Here is a 13,976-nt window from a genome sequence, read left to right as displayed (position 1 = left end):
GTGTTCGCACTCTCGCTGCAAAATTCAAAATCGGGAAGACGCAGGTAAGCGACATCCTAAAGGGAAAAAAATGAACTGCCCAAACAATTTTGGCAACACGGAAATGATCAGGTTCAAAAATCATTCCCGAAAACTGTTGGACTTCAAATTAACAATGTTACGTATGAGTGGTTTTGTCGCGAACGTGCTAAAAAAATTTCCCATTAATGGGACTATTATTAGGGAAAGGCTTTGGGGGTTGCGAAATCTATGGGAGTAAATGAGTTCAAAGCTTCTGTAGGATGGCTAGACAAGTTCAAAACTCGGCATAAAATTTCTTGGAAAACCGTAAGTGTGAAGGTGGATCTGTTGATACTGGGACCAAGTGGACCGTCAAATTGGAAGATTTATGTCGTGATTTTGAAGCTAAGGATATTTACAACTGTGACGAAACAGGGTTGTTTTTTAAAGCTCTTCCTGAAAAAACAATGAGTCTAAAAAACGAAAAGTGCCAGGGCGGAAAAATTTATAAGGAATGCTTGACTGTACTATTTTGTTCAAATATGCTGGGAGACTTTGAACAACCTCTTGTTATAGGAAAACTGCAAAATCCTCGATGTTTCAAGGGCAAAAAGTTGAATCTTTTGAATGTTGACTGGAAGTCTAATAAAAAAGCGTGGATGATACGAGATATCATGAGCGAATGGATAAGTCACTTTAACCAAAACATGATTCGTCAAAACAGAAAAATTATTCTTTTCATGTATAATGCTGCATCTCACCCGCACATTGAATTGTATCATTCAAATCGTTTTTCTGCCACCAAACACATCTGCAGAGTGTCAGCCCTTGGATCAAGGGATAATAAAAAATTTTAAACTTTTGCAACACTACAGAAAACGTGTTTTAAGACATCTCACTGCAAACATGAACGATGTAACATGTGCGAGTGACCTTGCAAAGAAAATCAGCATCCTAGTTGCGAATCAATGGATTTCCTCTTCAGTAAACGCAATTAGAAAACAAACTGTCGTGAACTGTTTTGTAAAGTCTGGCTTCTCAAACGCAAAAATTGAAGTTGTGAACAGAAATGTGGAGAACCAAGAACAACAAGAACTTCAACATCTATGGATAATGTACGATACTTGAATTTGGGTTGAATTTGAGTTAATACTTGAATTTGGGTTGAATTTGAAAGTGTCTGCAATTCTGCCCAGACACGATAGAAGGGAGTATATGATGAGAGCCCTGTCGATCAATTCGGCCCTGGAAAGATTGTGCAGGGCTCAAGGGGTAGAATTTTTTTCAGCCTGGTCTGTACTTGTTAACAGGAGAGACTGCTTCTACAGGGATGGGATACACTTAAATAGAAAGGGTGCAAGAATGTTTGTTGATGCTATCGAGGTAGTGTTAGGTGGGTCGGAAAACTGCTAGATTGGGTGGATACACGGACTAATAGATTAACAGTAGCCACTGGCAGAGGAGAAAGTGATTCTTGCACTGCTTCTATTGGAATGAGCAGCAGCCTGGAAAATAAGATGCAGGATATTTCAGAGACTGCTGGGAATCGTGGGGGTACAAGTGAACACATGGGTTGTGTTAGGGTGGTTAAGAGGAAGAGCAGGTGCATGTATACTTGCATGTACACCAATGCTAGGAGTTTAGTAAATAAATTTGATGAATTTGAGGTATTGCTCAAAACATCAAAGGCAGATACTGTTGGGATTTCAGAGATGTGGTGTCACACAGATATAAGGAATGCAGAACTGGAATTTGGGGAGTACAATGTCTACAGAAAGGATAGACAGGATAGGAAGGGAGGAGGGGTTATGCTATTAGTTAAGAAACACATAAAATCCAAGGAAGTGAAGCCAGTCGACATCGCTGGACAGTGCAGTGTCGAGTCAGTTTGGTGTGACATAAGCATTGGGAGATCAAAATTGAGAGTAGGAGTGTGCTATAGGCCTAATGACTATGATGAGTATAATAAGAAACTGTACAGAAAAATAGAGTGGGCCAGTAAATCAGAAAGTCTTATAATGGGGGATTTTAATTTCCCAGATATTGACTGGAATTTGGGGGCTGGTCACCCACACACTAGCAAGCCTTTTGTGGATTTATTGGATGATTGTTTTCTACATCAGCATGTGCGGGAGGCAACTAGAGGGAGTAATACTCTTGATTTGATTATCAGCAGTGATTCTTCATGCATTAAGAATCTGCAGATAAATGAACCACTAGGTGGCAGTGATCAGTGTTCTGAAGTGGGAGTTACTCAAAGAGGTAACTACCATTAGGGGTAAAGGGAAGGGGTATTGCTTTCGTAAAGGCGACTACGATGGACTGAGACAGTATTTAAATTCTATAGAGTGGGATCAACTGATGATGTTACCAACAGCAAATTCAAAATGGGAAGCATTCAAAGAACTTATCTTGGAAGCTACTAGGCTTTACATACCAACTAAGAAATATTGTTCAAGGTTTAGGCCTAAATGGATGTCAGATGAACTAATGAGACATATGGCAGAGAAGAAAAATGCATGGGATACATACAAATTAACACGTGACACAGAAGCCTATGATAGATACAAGTTGATCTGTAACCAAGTTACAAATGAGGTTAGGCAGGCGAAGGCAGATTACGAGAGATCCTTGGCAAGGGATGTGAAGAAAAACAGCAAAGAGTTCTTTACTTATGTAAACTCTAGAAGGAAGGGGATGAATCAGATTGGTCCAGTTGATATCGATGGGTCAACTGTTGACGACCCTGCTCAGGTAGCTAACAAACTAAATGAATATTTTGCATCGACCTTCACACACAAGGAGTTATTCAGCGAGGGGAATGCCAGAGGTGTATTCAACTCTAGCAGTAAGCTAGAGAATCTTGTAATAACTGAAAGTAAAGTGGAGGAGAAATTGTTGAAGATAAACACAAGAAAGGCACCTGGGGTGGATGGGATCTATCCAGTTATATTAAAGGAGGCAGCAAAGGAAGTAAGCAAACCCTTAGCCATAATTATGAGAGCTTCCTTGGACTCAGGGGAGGTACCCATGGACTGGAGATGTGCAAATGTGACCCCAATTCACAAGGGAGGATCAAAGGCTGACACAAGTAATTATAGACCTGTGAGTTTAACTTCTGTTCTTGGAAAATTAATGGAGGCAATGGTTAAAGAAGCACTGCAGGATCATCTAGACAAGACTTCAGTTATAGCTTGGACACAGCATGGTTTTTTTAAGGGGAAGTCTTGCCTGACCAATTTGATTGAATACTATGATGCAGTCACAAAAGAACTGGATGCAGGGAATAACTTTGATATTATATACTTGGATCTTAGAAAGGCTTTTGATACTGTTGCACATGGACGACTGCTGCAAAAATTGGAGCAGTGTGGCATTGGAGGCAAATTGCTGCTATGGATAAAGGGGTGGTTGAGGGGGAGAAGACAGAGTGGTAATTAATGGACACTGCTCATCGTGGATTAATGTTATTAGTGGAGTCCCTCAGGGTTCAGTATTGGGTCCTTTATTGTTTTCTGTATTTATAAATGATATTGATGATGGTATATCAAGCTTAATGTCCAAGTTTGCAGACAATACGAAGGTTGGCAGGGTTGTCAAGGACACTACTGACACTATGCTGCTGCAACAGGATCTGGAAAGGTTGAGCAGATGGGCTGAGAGGAGGCAAATGAAGTTTAACATCGACAAATGTAAAGTACTACATATGGGAAACAGCAACCCCAGAGCAACGTATCAACTCTGTGGTACTACACTGACAGTGGTAGAGAATGAAAGGGACCTGGGGGTGGTTGTGCAGGCAGATATGAAGTTCTCTGAGCAGTGCAGATGGGCTGCAAGAGTAGCTCATGGTGTACTGTCAATGATATATAGGAATTTTTCTAGCAGGGATAAGGAGGTGATTATTCCCTTGTATAAGGCAATGGTCAGGCCACACCTAGAGTACTGTATACAGGCCTGGAGGCCTCATTTCAAGAAAGATGTAGAGCTGCTGGAATGAGTACAGAGAAGGGCGACAAGATTAGTGAATGGAACAAAGGGGTGCTCTTACGAAGAAAGGCTTAAGTTTTGCGAATTACAATGTCTGGAGACTGGGCACCAGCGAGGTGATCTGATAGAGGTGTACAAAGCCTTGAATGGTTTGAGCATGCTCAATGCTGATGGGATTCTTCCTCTTGCTCAGAATAATCACCTGAGAGGGCATAAATTCAAATTGAGGAAAGACAGAGATAGGATAGATGTGCGGAAATTTGCCTTTAGCCAGCGGGTGGTTGGTAGGTGGAACAGACTTCCATCTCTTGTCTTGGAAGTTGATAGCCTAAATAAGTTTAAGGCTCAGCTGGACAGGTATTTCGAACGAACAGATGGGTAAAGTGGAAGTGGTTATTTTTTATTTATTTATTTTACTTTATTTTTTTTTTTTTTGGCTGATGCTGCATAAGCTTGCTTTCTTGCATCAAATGCCTCTACTAATGCTAATGCTAATACGTCCGCTACAAGTTACCCTGGCTACAAAGATATAGACTCGAACCTCACTACAGAAGATGGTGCTATAGATATAATCAACAACATCATCAATATTTTTCAAGAAGTTCCTCATGAGGATGAAGAAATGGAAGGTCATTCTGTCGAAGAATATATTAACGACGAACCACCGATGAAAATAGAAGCGCTCATACAAATCAATCGTTTAAAAATGTTTTTTTGCCGCTGAAGAAGATACTGAAGGACTTTCGATGGTTTCTTCACTCCAAACAAATGTTGACAACAAAATTATCAGCCAGAAGAAGGTGCAGAAGAATATAAGTAATTACTGTATGTATTTTTCTTAAGATAAAGTCATAATATGCATAGCACAATTGTATGTATATTATTTACAAAAATATTGTGCAAAATCTGTATATAATGTAATTTAATTTTACATTAAACGTTTAACGATTTTTCTTTATCTCTTGTGTATGTAATTGTATATTATTTACAGAAATATTGTTCAAAATCTGTATATATTTTAATTTAATTTTACATTAAACATTTAACGATTTTTCTTTCATTCTTTTTTTTTTCTCCCTCAGACTTCTTGTTAGTGGACACTTCTCTGTAACGGACACATTTTCGTTTCCCATGGCTGTCCATTAAAGGGAAGTTTCACTGTATTTGTGTTGTTGCAATCATACTTACTGCAGTAGTAACTTCAGGAAGCATGATTGCGACATCATACTATTCAAAAATTCTAAAAGGTTAGAACTCCAGACACTGTCATATCCAGTTATCATCGTAAGGCGAGGCATGACGACCAGGTTTTTCAGTTTTCTTTTTTTTAGATAGACCTAGGAATGTTTTACACATATACCCCCTTTACCTTAAGGGGATAATAAACCGCATCTGTCCACCCCCCTAAATCCGCCATCGGTCACGAAAAATGTGTCACACACTCTAATCACACTACAAGTAGTGCAAGCGTGGGAAGCTCCTCTAGCGGAAACCGCAGATGAAGTCACTTCCATGACCGATCAGATTTACTCAGTAGAAAGTCAGAAAAACTGTGAGCCCATTGTTAAAATATTCACAGCTCACCACTGCCAGGAACCATGGATTCATGGTGCTGAATGCTGCAATTATGTCCTTAGTTAAGAAGCATGTAAAATCTAAGGCAGTGCATCCAGGTGACACAGGTGGCCAGTTCAATGCCTTAGATTTCCCAGTGCTTATGTCACACCAAACTGACTCAAAGAGTGTGTTATAGGCCAAATTATTGTAATGAGTATGATTGTACACAGAAATTGAGTGGGCCAGTAAATCAGAATATCATATAATGGGGGATTTTTAAAATTTTTAAATTTTTTTAAAAAATTTTAAAAATTTAAAAATTTTTTAAATATTCATTGGAACTTGAAGATTGATAACTCACACACTACGAAGACTTTTGTTGATTTACTGGATGACTGTTTTCTATAGCATGTTAGAGAGACAACAAGAGAGAGCTATAATCTTGATCTGATTATCAGCAGTGATTCTTCATGCATTAAGAATCTGCAGATAAAAGAACCACTAAGTGGCAGTGATCACAGTATATTTATGTGGGATTTACTTAAAACATGTAACTACCATTAAGAGTAAAGGGTAAAGTTTTGCTTTCATAAAGAAGACTTCAGCAGTTTCACACAGTTTTTAATTTCTATACAGTGTAACCAACTAATGATGTTACCAGTAATGAATTCTAAATGGTAAGCATTCAGGGAAATAATTGTAGAAGCTACTAAGCTTTTCATACCAAGTAAATACTGTTCAAGGCAAGTTCATTGATGGTAGATCAACTACTGAAACATGTGGCAGAGAAAAAATGAATGGAATGCATATAAATTTTCAGGTGCTACAGAAGCCTAGAGTAGATATAAACTAGTCTGCAATCAAGTCAAAAAGGAGGTTGAGTAAGCCAAGGCAGATTACAAGAAGTCTAAGGCACCTCCGTAGCCAGGTGGAAAGGAGCAGCAGTGCATAGCACACGCTTCTTGATTAGACCAGGGTTCGAGCCCGTCACCACCAAATACGGAGGCTGCGAAAAGGTCAGGGAATGACCACCGCATATTCCCGGAGCAATATGGCTTTAGTTGCTAATGCTCCTAAAAACCAAATAACAAACAAACAAAACAAACAAGAAGTCTCTGGCAGAGAATTCTAAGAAAAGCATCAAATACTTCTTTACTTATATAAATAGTAAAAGGAAGGGGGGTGATCTATCCGATTATATTAAGGGAGGCAGAAAAAGAAGTAAGCAACCCTTAGCCATAATTATGAGAGCATTTTTAGATTCAGGGAAGGTCTCGAGATGTGTAAATGTATCCCAAATTCACAAATAGGGGATCAAAGAGTGATATGAGTAATTATAGATGTGTTAGCTTAACTTCTGCAGCAAGTAAAATAATGGAGTTGCTTACTAAAGTCTAATGTCTAGACAGGAGTACATTTATACATTAGTCAACAGCATGAATTTGTTAAGGGGAGATCTTGTCTGACCAATCTGTTTGGTTTCTATGATGCAGTGACAAAGGAAATGGATGCAAAAAATAATTTTGTTATCATAAATCTGGATTTCATGAGAGTTTTTTAACTATTACACATAAGACTAGTGTACAAATTGGAGCTGTGTGGGATTAAAGGAAAGTTACTGCTATGGATAAGAGGATCATCATCATCATCAGCCATTTTCAATCCACTGCAGGATGAAGGCCTCTCCAGCAACTTTCCAGTTCCTTCTGTTTTGAGCACTGGCCATCCATTTACTACTCAAAAACTCATGAATTTCATCTATCCATCTCCGCCTTTGTCTTCCAGGTTTTCTTCTAGCTCCTCTTGGGTACCATTCTGTTATTTTCTTAGTCCATCTGTCATCATGTCTTCGAGCTATGTGTCCTGCCCAAGACCATTTTAGTTCTTTAGTTTTGATAAGAATGTCCTTTGCTTGAGTTTGCTGCCTAATCCATGTGTTTCTCTTCTTATCTAACAGTCTGATTCCCAATACAATTCATTCCATTCTTCGCTGTGTAGTTCTTAGCTTCTCTTCCATTCTTTTGGTGAGTGCCCAAGTTTCACTTCCATAAGTCATGGTGGGGAGTATACATTGATTCATTATTTTACGTTTCAGACAAACTGGGATATTGCTCTTCAGTATGTGACTATATTTCCTGAATGCTATCCATCCAAAATTTATTCTTCTCTTGACTTCCAGCCATTTATCATTATTACAGCTAATAACTTGTCCCAGATAAGTACATGACTCTACCTTTTCAATTACTGCTCCTTCAATCATTATGTCCCTTTCTGTGGCATGCTTGTTCATCATTACTTTTGTTTTAGCCATATTCATCTTTAGTCCAAAATCCTTACTAACTGTGCATAACTGATTAAGATTTTCCTCTAATTCTTTGGGATCGTGGCTTATGACCACAATGTCATCTGCAAATCGTAAATGGTTTAGGTACTCTCCATTCACATTGACTCCTTTCTGCGACCAGTCTAATCTTCTGAAAGCTTCCTCAAGGGCAGCAGTAAACAGCTTCGGAGATATTGTGTCTCCTTGTCGAACTCCTTTCTCGATTTTAAATTTGCTACTGTCTTTGTCTCGTCTAATAAAGGATGTAGCACTCTCATATATTTTCTTCAAAATCATAATATATGGAGTATCTATGCCTTGTCTTTCCAGTGCCCGAAACATTGCCTTATGCTGTATGGAGTCAAATGCCTTTTCATAATCCACAAATGCCAGGCATAATGGTGTTTTATATTCATTTGCTTTCTCCTTTAGCTGTGATATTACATGAAGGTGATCATAGTTGAGAATCCTGTCCGAAAGCCAGCTTGCTCTTTTGGTTGATCTCATCAAGTATTCTTTCTAATCTGTTAGTAATGACCCTTGTGAACAACTTATAGATATGGGATAACTAGGCGGGAGACAAAGACTAATGGATTAACAGTAGCCACTGGCAGAGGTGAAAGAGATTCTTGCACTGCTTCTATTGGAATGAGCAGAAGCCTGAAAAACAAGATGCAGGATATTTCAGAGACTGCTGGAAGTCATTGCGGTACAAGTAAACACATGGGTTGTGTTAGGGTAGCTAAGAATAGAAACAGGTGCATGTATACTTGCGTGCACACTAATGCTATGAGTTTAGTTAATAAATTTGATGAATTAGAGGTATTACTCAAAACATCAAAGGCAGATATTGTTGGGATATCAGAGACGTGGTGTCACACAGATATAAGGAATGCAGAACTGGAATTTAGGGAGTACGTCTACAGAAAGGATAGACAGGATAGGAAGGGAGGAGGGTTATGCTATTAGTTAAAAAACACATAAAATCCAAGGAAGTGAAGCCAGTCGACATCGATGGACAGGGCAGTGTCGAGTCAGTTTGGTGTGACATAAGCATAGGTAAATCAAAATTGAGAGTAGGAGTGTGCTATAGGCCTAATGACTCTGATGAGTATAATAAGATACTGTACAGGGAAATAGAATGGGCCAGTAAATCAGAGAGTCTTATAATGGGGGATTTTAATTTCCCAGATATTGACTGGAATTTGTGGGTTGGTCACTCACACACTAGCAAGGCTTCTGTGGATTTATTGGATGATTGTTTTCTACACCAGCATGTTCGGGAGGCAACTAGAGGGAGTAATACTCTTGATCTGATTATCAGTAGTGATTCTTCATGCATTAGGAATCTGCAGATAAAGGAACCACTGGGTGGCAGTGATCACAGTGTGCTGAAGTGGGATTTACTGAAGGAGGTAACTACCATCAGAGGTAAAGGGAAGGGTTTTTGCTTTCGTAAAGGCGACTATGATGGTCTGAGACAGTATTTAAATTCTATAGAGTGGGACCAACTGATGATGTTACCAACAGCAAATTCAAAATGGGAAGCATTCAAGGAACTAATCTTGGAAGCTACCAGGCTTTACATACCAACCAAGAAATATTGTTCAAGGTTCAGGCCTAAATGGTTGTCAGATGAACTAATGAGACATATGGCAGAGAAGAAAAATGCATGGGATACATACAAATTAATGGGTGACATGGAAGCCTATGATAGATATAAGTTGGTCTGTAACCAAGTCACAAAGGAGATTAGGCAGGCAAAGGCAGATTATGAGAAATCCTTGGCAAAGGATGCAAAGAAAAACAGAAAAGAGTTCTTTACCTATTTAAACTCAAGAAGGAAAGGGATGAATCAGATTGGTCTACTGGATGTTGATGGTTCAACAGTCGAGGATCCAGCTCAGGTGGCTAACAATCTAAACGGGTATTTTGCATCTACATTCACACATGAGGAGTTATTCAGGAAGGGGAATGTCGTAGGTGAAGTAAACATTGGCAGTGAGCTAGATGATTTTCTAATAACTGAGAGGAAAGTGGAGGAGAAATTGTTGAGGATAAACATAAAAAAGGCACCCGGGGTGGATGGGATCTATCCAGTTATATTAAAGGAGGCAGCAAAGGAAGTAAGCAAACCCCTAGCCATAATTATGAGAGCTTCTTTGGACTCAGGGGAGGTACCCATGGACTGGAGATGTGCAAATGTAACCTCAATTCACAAAGGAGGATAAAAGGCTGACACAAGTAATTATAGACCTGTTAGTTTAACTTCGGTTCCAGGAAAATTAATAGAGGCACTGGTTAAAGAAGCACTGCAGGATCATCTGGATAAGAATTCAGTTATAGCTCAGACACAGCATGGGTTTGTTAAGGGCAGGTCTTGTCTGACCAATTTGATTGGATACTATGATGTAGTCACAAAAGAACTGGATGCAGGGAATAACTTTGATATTATATATTTGGATCTTAGAAAGGCTTTTGATACTGTTGCGCATGGAAGACTGCTGCACAATTGGAGAAGTGTGGCATTGGAGGCAAATTGCTGCTATGGATAAAGGGATGGTTGAGTGGCAGAAGACAGAGAGTGGTAATCAATGTACACTGCTCAACGTGGACTAATGTTATTAGTGGAGTTCCTCAGGGTTCAGTGTTGGGTCCATTGTTGTTTTCTGTATTTATAAATGATACTGATGATGGTGTATCAGGCTTAATGTCCAAGTTTGCAGACGATACAAAGGTTGGCAGGGTTGTTAAGGACACTATTGATACTATGCTGCTGCAACAGGATCTGGAAAGGTTGAGCAGATGGGCTGAGAGGTGGCAAATTGGTTTAACATTGACAAATGTAAAGTACTACATATGGGAAACAGTAACCCCAGATCAACGTATCAACTCTGTGGTACTACACTGACAGTGGTAGAGAATGAAAAGGACCTGGGGGTAATTGTGCAGGCAGATATGAAGTTCTCTGAGCAGTGCAGACGAGCTGCAAGAGTAGCTCATGGTGTCTTGTCAATGATATACAGGAATGTTTCTAGCAGGGACAGGGATGTGATTATTCCCTTGTATAAGGCATTGGTCAGGCCACACCTTGAGTACTGTATACAGGTCTGGAGGTTTCATTTCAAGAAGGATGTAGAGCTGCTGGAACAAGTACAAAGAAGGGCAACAAGACTAGTGAATGGAACAAAGGGTTGCTCTTACGAAGAAAGGCTTAAATTTTGCAAATTACAGAGCCTGGAGACTAGGCATCGGCGAGGTGATCTGATAGAGGTGTATAAGGCTTTGAATGGCTTGAGCATGCTCAATGCTGATGGGATTCTTCCTCTTGCTCAGAATAATCACCTGAGAGGGCATAAATTCAAACTGAGGAAGGACGGATGTCAGATAGATGTGCGGAAATTTGCCTTTAGCCAGCGGGCAGTTGGTTTGTGGAATAGACTTCCATCGCTTGTTGTTGAAGTTGATAGCCTAAACAAATTTAAGGCTCAGCTGGACAGGTATTTCGAACGAATGGAGGGGTGAAATGGGAGTAGTGGTTGTTTTTTTTTTTTTTTTTTTTTTTTTTTTGGCTGATGCTGAATAAGCTTGCTTTCTTGCATCATATGCCTCTACTAATGCTAATGCTAATAATAACAAGCTAATTGGTCTATAATTTCCAATTTCTGATTTATCTCTTTTCTTATGCAGCAAAACTATGATTGCATTATTCCACTGCTTAGGCGTCACACCTTTTCTAATGCACTTTTTGAAGAGCCTTGCCAGTTTTTGTGTTATGTCTCTTCCTCCCAATGTTAACAACTGTACAGTAACTTCATCTTCCCTCGGGGCTTTCCGATTCTTCATTTTCTTCAATGCATGTTCTACCTCATCAGGAAGAATATCGGGTATGTTGTATGTGTTGCTACTTTGCAATCCATCTTCCGCACTGCTAGTATCATTCCCTCGCTCCTTGTATAATTCTCTATAGTAGTCTTCTGCTATTTGAATTATGCCTTCTCTGCTGTTTATAAGTACACCATCGCTATTCTTCAGTTTCAGTATCATTTGTCTTTCTGTATTACTGCTCATGGCTGCTGATTTAAATCCTTTGTTTTCCCTTAATGCTTGTTCTACTTTTTCTTGTGTTAAATAGCACACGTTTCTTGATTAGACCGGGGTTCGAGCCCGTCACCACCAAATACGGAGGATGCGGAAAGGTCAGGGAATGACCACCGCATATTCCCGGAGCAATATGGCCTTAGTTGCTAATGCTCCTAAAAACCAAACAACAACAACAACTTGTGTTAAATCTTCTTATGTCCTCTCTGAGTCTCTTTCTAATGGCTTTGCATAACTGTATACTCAATTTTCTCCCTGTCAGTGTTTTTCTTGCTCTTCCTTTGTCGTCTTTGGTTCATCATGACAAGTGTTTCTTGACTAATTTTTTCTTCTTTGGATTCCTGTTTCCCTATAGGTTTCTTGGGCTTTATCACTTTCAGAAAGTTGTAATATTCCTCGTCGATATCTTGGTCCTGAGCAGTCTGCAGAAGCTCAAACTTGTTCTTAAGTTCCAGTACATGCTGCTTTTTCTCCTCCTCTGTTATTTCAAAGACCTTTGTATTATTTACTCGAGTCAGTTTTTTCCTTTCCTACATCTATATCAAGTGTACATCTTACCATTCTGTGATCACTTCCAACATTTACCTTATTCAGGACGGTAACATCATTCACAATATATCTTCTGTTAGTGCGGATGAAGTCGATTTCATTAGTTGTTAATCCATTTGGACTCTTCCATGTCCACTTTCTGTTCACCCTTTTCTTGAAAAAAGTGTTCATTACTGAAATTCCTTGAGATTCTGCAAATTCCACAAGTCTTTCACCTCTTTTATTTCTTTCACCAATTCCAAAATTTCCTATAGTTCCTCTTTCTGCGCTGTTTTGCCTTTTTCCAACCTTAGCATTGAAGTCCCCCATAATAATAGTGTAGTGGGTTTTTTGCTCATCTAGAAGACTCTCAATTTCAGTGTACATTTCTTCAACCTCTTCATCATCATGGCTCGATGTTGGTGCATAAATCATTATAATCTTTAGCTTGTACCTCTTAGAAATCTTGAGTAATAGTCTTGACACCCTTGGTGATGTACTTTTGAATTCCAAAATGTTGTTTTTAAAATCTTTATGGACCAGAAACCCAACTCCACCTTCACTCCTTTCACTGTTTCCATTGGTGTACAGCAGATTTCCACTTGGTAAACTTATAAGTGATTCATTTCTTCTTCTTGTTTCAGCCAAACCGATGATATTCCAATTCACATTTTCTAATTCCTTTTCCAGCTCTAATATCCTGTCTTCACCGATGAGTGATCGTACATTATAACAGGCCAAGTTCAATTTCCGTGCATGGCAGCCTGGTCGTACCCAGAGATTCTTAGCACCCTCTGCCTCCACTCTGATCCTCTCGCTGCCGTAAGAGGGAGAGTGAAAGCTGCTGGGGACTGAGGGCCATTTGTATTGTTGTGCTCTCATTGCTGGAGGGTTTGGTCTTTTCCTCTTCACGCTGACCAGGCGTCTTGAAGAGAACCACTCTACACGTTCGTTGCCATCTAAGTGACGTAACAGGGCTTACCATCGAGAAGGTGTGCATGAGTGGATTTTAGGGAGGCAGGCCAACCGGACTTCTCCTAAATCTTCTGTAATAGAGAGATATTGGATCCATCAGTGTTTTAGGCTGAGTGTCTGATAACACACAGGATACCTGTTCCCCTGCAAAAAGACAAAATGGTTATTAATGGACACTGCTCTTAGTGAGCTAATGTTCTTAGTGGATTCCCACAGGGTTCAGTGCTGGGCCCATTATTGTTTTCTGTATTTATTAATGATACTGATGAGGGTATATCAGGCTTAATGTCTAAGTTTGCAGATGATACAAAGATTGGCAGGGTGGTTAATTACAGTAATCAGGGTAAGGTACTGCAACAGGATCTAGAAAAATTTAGGCAGATGGGCTGAGAAATGACAGTTGAAGTTTAACATTGACAAATGCAAGGTACTACATATAGGTAGCAGTAATTCCAGAATAACATACCAACTGTGGTATTTCACTCAGGGTACTGAAATATGT

The 13,976-nt window shown here is 39.4% G+C and overlaps 1 protein-coding gene across 1 annotated transcript in view; it reads right to left on the bottom strand.

Moving 5' to 3' along the window:
- LOC150086637 (APOBEC1 complementation factor-like) overlaps positions 1 to 13,976 on the bottom strand; it is a 268,827-nt gene that overhangs the window by 196,847 nt on the left and 58,004 nt on the right. The window lies entirely within an intron of this gene.

The sequence above is a fragment of the Mastigoproctus giganteus genome, chromosome 4 (assembly GCF_048544385.1).
Source record: "Mastigoproctus giganteus isolate SK-2022 chromosome 4, ASM4854438v1, whole genome shotgun sequence".
Taxonomy (NCBI): domain Eukaryota; kingdom Metazoa; phylum Arthropoda; class Arachnida; order Uropygi; family Thelyphonidae; genus Mastigoproctus; species Mastigoproctus giganteus.
This window is presented reverse-complemented; position numbering and strand designations above follow the sequence as displayed.